Source organism: Myiozetetes cayanensis, unplaced genomic scaffold (genome assembly GCF_022539395.1).
Source record: "Myiozetetes cayanensis isolate MyiCay16 unplaced genomic scaffold, myiCay2020 scf5-8, whole genome shotgun sequence".
Taxonomy (NCBI): Eukaryota; Metazoa; Chordata; class Aves; order Passeriformes; family Tyrannidae; genus Myiozetetes; species Myiozetetes cayanensis.
This window is the reverse complement of record NW_026087742.1, coordinates 26,697,117-26,705,734: the sequence shown is the minus strand read 5'-3', so window position 1 is coordinate 26,705,734 and position 8,618 is coordinate 26,697,117. Positions and strand designations below refer to the sequence as shown.

Here is an 8,618-nt window from a genome sequence, read left to right as displayed (position 1 = left end):
GTTTGCAAACAGGTGAGGAAGTTGTTTTCTATCCTTACCTACTATAAATACACAAATCTGTTTCTTTCTGTATACAAACAGCTACCTTTTCTGCATCAAAAAGCCTCCACCAAAATCTTCACTATCAACAGTTCTACTCATGTCCACCCAGTAAGAATCTAGGCTGTTACTGGCATTTCTTAGTTTTCAAGGTGTTTTGAAAAAAACTGCTTCCAAGTGCCGTTACGACTTGCAGCAATCCAGTTTTTCCAGATTATTTTGAACACTCCTTATCACCTTGTATGCTTCATAAATTCTCACTTTTATTGTGTGCCATATACCTCCTTTCCATCCACCCCTTCCTTCTGCTTTTTTTCCCTCCTGTTGATTTTATACAGGGGATTTTGAAGTGTTAACCTTCAAATTCCCTGTTAGGCAGCAAAGGCACATTTAATCATGCCTGTCTTTTTTCACAACTACAGAACCACAGATCTCCATTTTGTAAACCTCTACACAGTGAAATATCTATTGAAATTTTTATTGTAGCTTTCTCCTGGAGAGTCATATTTCTCTGATTGCTTGATTTGCCCATAACTTCCCCCACTTCAGGATTTACCATTTTGAAATACCAATTTTGCCTACTTATATGCCCAACTTCATATGTAAAACGCTTATATACATAAATATCTTGCTTAAACACCTGCCTTGTAAGCATTAACCAAGTGTACTTATATACAGCTACAGATACACACCTACATACCTGTTGTATATCTACTTACAACACGTACACATACATACATCTACCTGTAGATGCACATGCATATATGCATTCATACAAAGACTCACCTATATACAAGTTGATTTTCTCTGAAACCAGAGAGGAGGCATTTCTAAATATGTCCGAGTTGAGACTGTCCACGTTGCCCTCCCTGGATGAAGCTGTGTTTCCCTGTGAGTTCACCCCCGAACGATCGCTCAGATCTTCCACCAGGGGCAGCCCTACCCCTCCCATACCAACCAAGGACTCTATTAGTATTTGGACAGGGCTGGCTTTCCTGAGCGGGATGTGTCAAGGGACAAGGGACTGCAGGTGAGTGACACAAAGGTTTCCTCTGTTCTGAAGCCCTTAGAATTTGCTAAGATTTTGGTTTAGCTGAAAAGGAGAAAGGAAAAAACCCAACAAAGTAAGATGCAGGAAGACGCAGAACATCACCTTGTGTTGCCTTTCACCAGAAATGAGTCTCCAGCTCCTACACTCCCTCTCTCTCCCTGCAGGATCCTGGGATATCCTGCCCCCTGTCTCTCCTAAGTGGAGGTGCAGAGGAGAGGAAGATGCTCCTTTCTGCATCTCACGTACGAGGGATGTGGTTCAGGATTTTGAACTCTCACCTGCTGTTTTCCTGGGCACGATGAAGAGGACAATGATGAAGGTGACGGTAGCAATTAAAACCCCCACCTGTCCTTGCAATCTCCTTTGCTCTGCAGAGGAAGAGGAGAGCCAGTGATGTTGGGTTGGCTGGAGCGACTGAAAAGCCAAGGAGTTACCAGAGTTAAACTTCCGTAGCAAGTGACTGTGTGCACACTCCTGTCAGGTACACAGATGTGACATGACACAAGTGAGCCAAAGCCACACAGACCCAGAGCCAGTTATACTGGCTGGACTGACGTGTCATAACTCGTTAAACTGCAAGTATGGCTTGCTCTTCCCTGCTGTGTCAGGAGGAGGCACAGGAGCAATCTCCAATCAGCAAGGAGAATGAGAAACCCAACAGCTCCAATGGGGGAGGCATTTTTGACTATAGTTCTCTGGTAGCATCAGGCTTGAGCTGAATACTGAGTCCAGCTGAGTGTCTAACTCCTTGGGCATGGCTGTTTTCTTGTGCCTCTCCAGTGGGGTCCAGCCTTCTATTCTGTTGCTCCACCTTCAATCATAAAATCTCTTTTCCCCTGAAGGAAATGAGATATTTGCTCCCTCAAAACTTCAGGGAGTGAAATACAAGCTGAAGAAGTGAAAGGGGAAGAGGAGGACAGAGAATGGGTATGAGAGGACACCAGAAAGAAAGCATGGGGAACCAGGCAGATGTGGTGTGGCTGTGGTGGGTAGATGAGGTGTGAGGAGGTCTGGGCAGGATGAAGAACTTGCCCCTTTACCCCTGACACCTACCTGGTGCCTTAAGACGGGCACTCACAGAGATGGGCTCTGCCAGGGGCAAGTGTGAAACAAGGCAGCTGTAGGTGGCTGGTGTCTGTGCTGGGGCTGAGCTGACGCTGAGGTAGGAGGTGATGCTGTAAGTGCCACCTCAGCTCTGTCAGTGGCTGGAGAAACGTGCATTTGAGAAAGGAATTTTTGCATTGTTGCAGCTCAGAATAGTTGTCACATCTCTCTCAAATGACACCATTGCTGGAATGACATGAACTCTTGAAGGCTCTGGAGGAGATAAACAGGGAACTGATCTATTGATAGCAGAGTACAAAAGTCTGCCTCTGACAGTTGAATGTTGGGAGCGATGGGATAGGCTGAAGGGCTAAATGTCCCTGGGGACATGGGACTCCTGTTGCCCCTAGGCACTTCCATTCGTCCCTGGCCATATGCAGCTGGATGATGTGCTGGGCCTGGTGCAGCAGGGCGGACATCAAACAGATGTACATCCCTCGTCTCCCATGCTCACTTCTTGTAGTCTAAGTGATACCACAACCACATGGATTTTTGGCCACCTGGTAGCCAGCAATGTTCCCTCCTTAGTCATAGGAATCCTCTCCTTGTCCCAACTGCCACAGTGGGGTCCTCTAAGCAGCAGGGTGATGCTGCTCCCACTGGAGAGCCACAGAGTGACCATGAACCAGGAGGTACAGCAGAGCCCCTCACTAGCCTGCTGGAAGCTGTGTATGTGGATCTCAGAGTTCACCTCCCCCCATCACAGTCCACATGTATCAGGGATCTGTATGTGGGATGGACACTGGCAGTGGACCCTTCTCACCCTGCACCACTCTCCTCTGGAAGACATTCACCTTTAGGAGGACCCTTGTTTTCATGGGGTGACGTTCACTGAAGGGGTTGGGGGTGTGGGACAAACCCTGGCCTGGCTGCTGGGGCTGGCAGCAGTTTCGCTTTCACTCTGGTGAAGCTGAAGGGAAAAAAACCCCAACACTTACACCCATTCACTCTTTCTATACCAAGCATGGGAGCCTGGAGGCATACGGGAAGTGGGGCACAACCATCTGGGGTCGAGGAGAGCCCCTACCCAACCTGTGACTGGGTAGATTTTGCTGGGTCTTCAAGTCAATATTTTATCAGCCTTTCCCACCACACTTCTTCTGCCTGTGAGCTCACCTACTCTGGCCTCACTGAGCAGCTTCTGGAAGCAGTCACCTTTCTGCCTTCTTGCTTTTTAGAATACTTTGTCTTCGTGAAAGACTTGGAGGTTGAAGCTGGTTTCTTTCTTTCCACCCCAACCCTGCCACTCCCCAAGACCTTCTTCAGCTGGAAAGAACTCTGCAGTATCATGAGCCAGCTCCCCTTCAGCCCAGCAGGCGTGTGGTGCCACCACCAGTTGCCAGTTCAGCCCTGGGTTTTCAGGAAAAAACATCATGGGGAAAAAACCTAGCTGCAAGAAAGGGAAGGGATGACCTCTGATGATATTTTAACTACTGCCTTTTTCCTGTCTTTCAAACGCATGCAGAGAAAATGGTTGCTTCTCTGCTGGTCTGTTTCCTCTCCTCACAGTAACACAACTCACCCTTGCTGTGGCCAGCTAAAATCATGTACACACAGATGCAGGAAACCACGATAACCCCCAGCCACAGCTCTCCCAGTACAACCTCCTGACATCTGGCTTGTGCTGGCCAGACGTGGGTTCTTGATACAGACTTACCCCTTGCATCCCAGTCCCATCCTCACTCACCACGTCAGTCCTTCTTGGAAAAGCCTCACAAGGAATATTAATTCTTCCAGCAGAAGTTATGCTTAGGAGTCCTGAGCTGTCAGACATGGCCAGCTGCTCTGACTAGCTCTCCCACTGCCATTCCAGGGTAAGATCACACACCTAACAGCACACCCTGTAAGTCCTTGCCTTCCCTTTCAGTCTGAGATGCACTCATCTCTGTTCTCCTGGCCCTTCATCTGGCATAATCCATGCTCTCAGAGGGCACCCACATACTCATGTCAACCAATGAACCAGAGCATAAGTGTCTGTGCAACTCAGGCAAATGCATCAGGTGTGTCTGCGACGGGAAGGCTCCTTTCTGACTTGTTTATCTACGTGCTCCAGTAGAGCCCAAACTGCATTTCAGCAGCAGGTTTGCCCATTAGCTGTGTGTACTGAGGGCTGGGGCAGGTCTGCAGCCTGTGCTGAGGCTTTGAAATGAGTTGTGGTTTGCTGCCTGCAGAGAGGCTCCGACACAGCAGTTGTGATGCACTTCATTTTGCAGGGCTGTAAGCCACTCTTGACAGTTCTCTGCAATCAAATCCTGCCAGATGCCTATTAAAGCTGCGACTCTCTTACAGTCTCCAGAGCTGCAATCCATTGTATGCTGGATCAGTCTGGCTATAAGGAAGAGCTCTGGTAAAAAGTTGTGCAGCTTACTGAGCTAGCTAATAACTATAGCTTTACCATGTATATGTCATGTTCAAGAGAGCCATTCAGTGGTGCTACAGCGGCTGGGAAAGGGCTATGCATCTGTTTTTCTACTCAGGGAGATGAAAACCAGTTAAATAACTACGTGATGACAGATAAGGAGGCACCAATGAGCAGAGGCTTAGACAACAAGGGGAAACAATATACTCATTGTGATGAGAAAAGCAGCAGCAGACAATGCTGTCAGCGAAAGGACAATCTAGTTCAGCAGGTGAGGCCAGAGTGGCAAATGCCTGTATACTACAGGGAATCTCAGGTGATGCTGTGGAATCAGAGAAGTGATGGTGGGAGGAGACCTCCAGAGATCTCTGATCCATGATTTTGTCCAACCAAGTCTGGAAACCTTCCAAGGGTGGAGATACTGCCACCTCTCTGAGGACCTGTTCCAGTGCTGCTTTTCTTCTCTTCTGGTAAAAAAGTAATTCCTGAAGTTCAATCTGAACCTACCAAACTTCAACTTGTTGCCATTGCCCCTTGTTATATCACCTACTACTACTACTGTGAAAACTTTGGCTCCACTGTCTTTGTAACTACCTTCCAGATACTAATAGGAAATAAGCAGTGTAAACTAGATATCATGCAAGTACCAAGAATATGGTGAATAACAGTCATCCTTGGTATTAAAAATCCTGATTTAATAATCAGAGCTGATAGAAAGGAAAATAAAAACAGTGCATTAGTCTCACATGAATGATATTACAGCTTGCTTAGATAAAACTCAGAAAGTTAAAAGAGGCTTTTCTCCGGTGCAGCTCAGTGTCAGCCACGAACTGCTCAAGTTCATACCTGGATATGCAGAGAGTGCACTAATGTTAAAAGTGCTAAACCCCAGCAAGAACTATGCTGCCATGGAGAAACTAACTTCAGAGTTATGAACATCGTGGTCATCTCTCATGATCAGAATGGGCCTCAGGCCTATAATTCTCAACATGACATGACAAATTCCTTCGCAAAACCATCACTGAACCTACAAAAGCTTTGTTAGTTGTAAATAGCAATTAAGTCATAGAGCAGGTGGTCATCAAAAATAAATTCGGAGCGTGTGATCATAATTTCCTCACATATAAATTCAGTGGGAAGCTAAATAAGAATAGGCCTACACTGCATATGCATGTTCTGTTTCAAAAGAAGTTAAACCCCAAGGAATTAAGACCCTTTAGCATGGGCTGTAGCAATGAAGGAAACTGTATATGAAGGATGCCCAGAATTTCTGAGGTAAGGAATCTGTATGTGAAAGATGCCCAGAATTTTTGAGAGGAATGCACAGTGTTTCTGGAACGTGCATCCTAAGTAAAGAAGCAAAAATCCCTCTGTAGCTACGTGGATGAAGAGCCACAAAAGTGAAGGATAAGGATAAAACATTCTTCAGATGTTTGTAGATATAATGTAACATCAATTTGGAATATGGATTTTTAAAAGAAAAGGAAGTTTTTCATGTAAGTAAGCAACTGTACCAGGAAGGAGAAAGTGGCTGTAAAGAAGATGAGGTCAAAACTAAAAATATTTGTTAAAATTAAATAAATATAAATAATAGTCTTCAACCAGGAAAATGATAGTAAGGAGTGGAGCAGAGGAAAGGGGAGTAATGAAGATGAGGGTACAGGAACCACCACATTTGATTTAAAGGCAAAGCATACATTAATGTGATGAAACTAAGAAAAAAAGCTAAGACTTGAATTTTAATGGATTTTTTTTTAAAACCATAATAATATTTATTCTTAAGACAGCAACAAGGAGTTACAGAGTTTTGCAAAATAATAGGCACTGCTTAAACTTCACCTTATCTGTGCTCACTCAGTTTTGGGTGTTGGAAGCCCAGTAAAAAATTTCTTTCTTCAAACCAGACTCAGGATACATGTCAGTAGCAACCTGCCCTTTCACCCCTTAAAAATTATCATTTGCCCCATATTACTGTATAGCACCGACTGGGAATTTCCAGACCCTTTCTCAAGGAGAAGTGTTTGTCCAGGAAATATCTTACTTTGCAGCATACAGGAATATCAGCATTGGTGACTCTCTGGGATTTTACTGAGGCCTCTCAGCTCATGTTTCAGTGATCTGCTGGCTGAATACTCTAACCCAGAACAGAGGTTGTGCCACAGAGTGAGGTCCACTGCATACACTACAATTCCAAACAGAATCTGCATTTCACCGAGTTCTCAAGGCTCATCCAAATATCTTAGTCAGTAGAAACCAAACCAAATAAAATAAAATTTAAAATCTCCATTCCCCTCATGTCTCTGTTCTCCTAAACATCACTCTTATCCTCTTAGCATCTGCTGAATTGCACTGTTTCCTCCTGAATCATTTGCAGCTTCCACATCCCACTTCCCTTCATTCCTGTGTGCTTTCACCTGTCTCCACTTGCCTCTCCTCATAACACCTACAGTCAGGCAGGTCTCCTCCAGCCAAACCCGTTACCTTTTCTGTTTCCTGTCTTCTGTTGTCATGAGTGTTTTTGCTCTACTCTGACATTTCTGATTTCCATAGTGCCATCGTTTCACTTCCCATTCTTCCAGCGAGAGAAAATACTGCAAAGCATGCCAGGCTGGAGTGTGCAGAGTATTGCTCTTGCCCTTCACAAGACTTGTGGTCAGCACAAGGAAGATCAAAGTCATGAAGATCCAGAGTGTGGGGTCAGGACCAAAAGCAGCTAATATGCTCTGCTGGACTTGGAGCCCCTTTTCCAGTTCAGACTCCTCCACAGCAATAGACCCATTTTGGAAAACACTAAATGCTCTGTTTCTAATCAAATTCCTCAAGCTGAAATTCAGGAAGTTTTATTGGCCAAATTACAAATCTAAACCAGGAGCTAAGGACTTGCTGAACCCAAATTGAAGCCTCTTACCTTTTAAATAAGCCAGCACTGTGCTCACCAAAGCAAACAGGTCAGGCAAATTGATTTTCTTGCAGCTCCCAAAGCTTCTGCTGACTCTACCAATGGGCAGGACCATCAACACTGAGCTAGCTTTGCATATGCCCTCAGACTATTAAAACTGCATCCGACACCAGCCCACAGCTCTCCACTAGTGATAAATGTGAGATGAAGTGAGAAGCTGACATTGGCCAGGTGGGTACACAGCAGTATAAGGGTATCCACTCCCTTGTACAGCTTTGCCTATTCCAGGGTCAGGTTAACCAGAATAACCTGAAGATGACTGGGGATTTTCAGCTTTCACTTGATGTGCTAAAGGTTACTTAGCCAAACTTATAGTTTACAGAAGTATACCTATATATTCACAGGGGCAAATGCATTTCTTTCTGCTTGAATTAACATCCTCCGTCACTCTGGTGTACCCTACAGCAGTACCAGAAGAAAAATGATCCAGTCTCCTAAATGTTCTATGAACACCCTGGCTGATCCCAAGAGATAGAGGTTGTGACATTCCTATCTCTGAACTCCTCCCTGAACCATGATGTTTGCAAAGGTTGTGTCCTCCCTGTAGTCTGACTTGGGCAGCTCCTGGATAGGGAAGAAGCAGGATCAGTGGTAATAAAGTTGGAAGAACTGAAGTCATGCCATCTCCAGGAGCAGGATGATACAAGAACAAAATCCTCTGGAACTGACAGAAGGAGGTCAGGGGTGGGATAGCAGCGGTGCTGGTGACACTGACACTAAAGGTAAAAAGAGCCCAATTCATACCTAATATAAGCCACAATTTCAGGGCAGCCACATCAGTTTACAGCACCCAAGTGGCTGATCATGTGAGAGATTGCTCATAGGCTGAAATTTTTCATGGTCTCTTATATGACCTTGAACAGTGATTTATTCTGAGACCCTATTATTTTTTCTTCTCCTCCCCAAATTATCCATAATCTTAATCTTGGCTTCATTTTCAAGTATGTGGCACAAATACTGACACCCATGCGTAAAGCTTTATGAGACTTTCCAGAAGGAATCTCTAGGGAAAGAAAACGGAGTAACATTAAAAAAAAAATAAAAAGGGAACTGCTGGTAGTCCTGCTCCTGGGACCAATCCACTGTCCCCACAACTCAGACAAGAT

At 45.0% G+C, this 8,618-nt stretch overlaps 1 pseudogene; it reads right to left on the bottom strand.

Moving 5' to 3' along the window:
* Positions 1-1,348: 1,348 nt before the first annotated feature.
* Positions 1,349-3,198, bottom strand: LOC126648417 (tapasin-related protein-like; annotated as a pseudogene).
* Between the last annotated feature and the right edge of the window lie 5,420 nt (positions 3,199-8,618).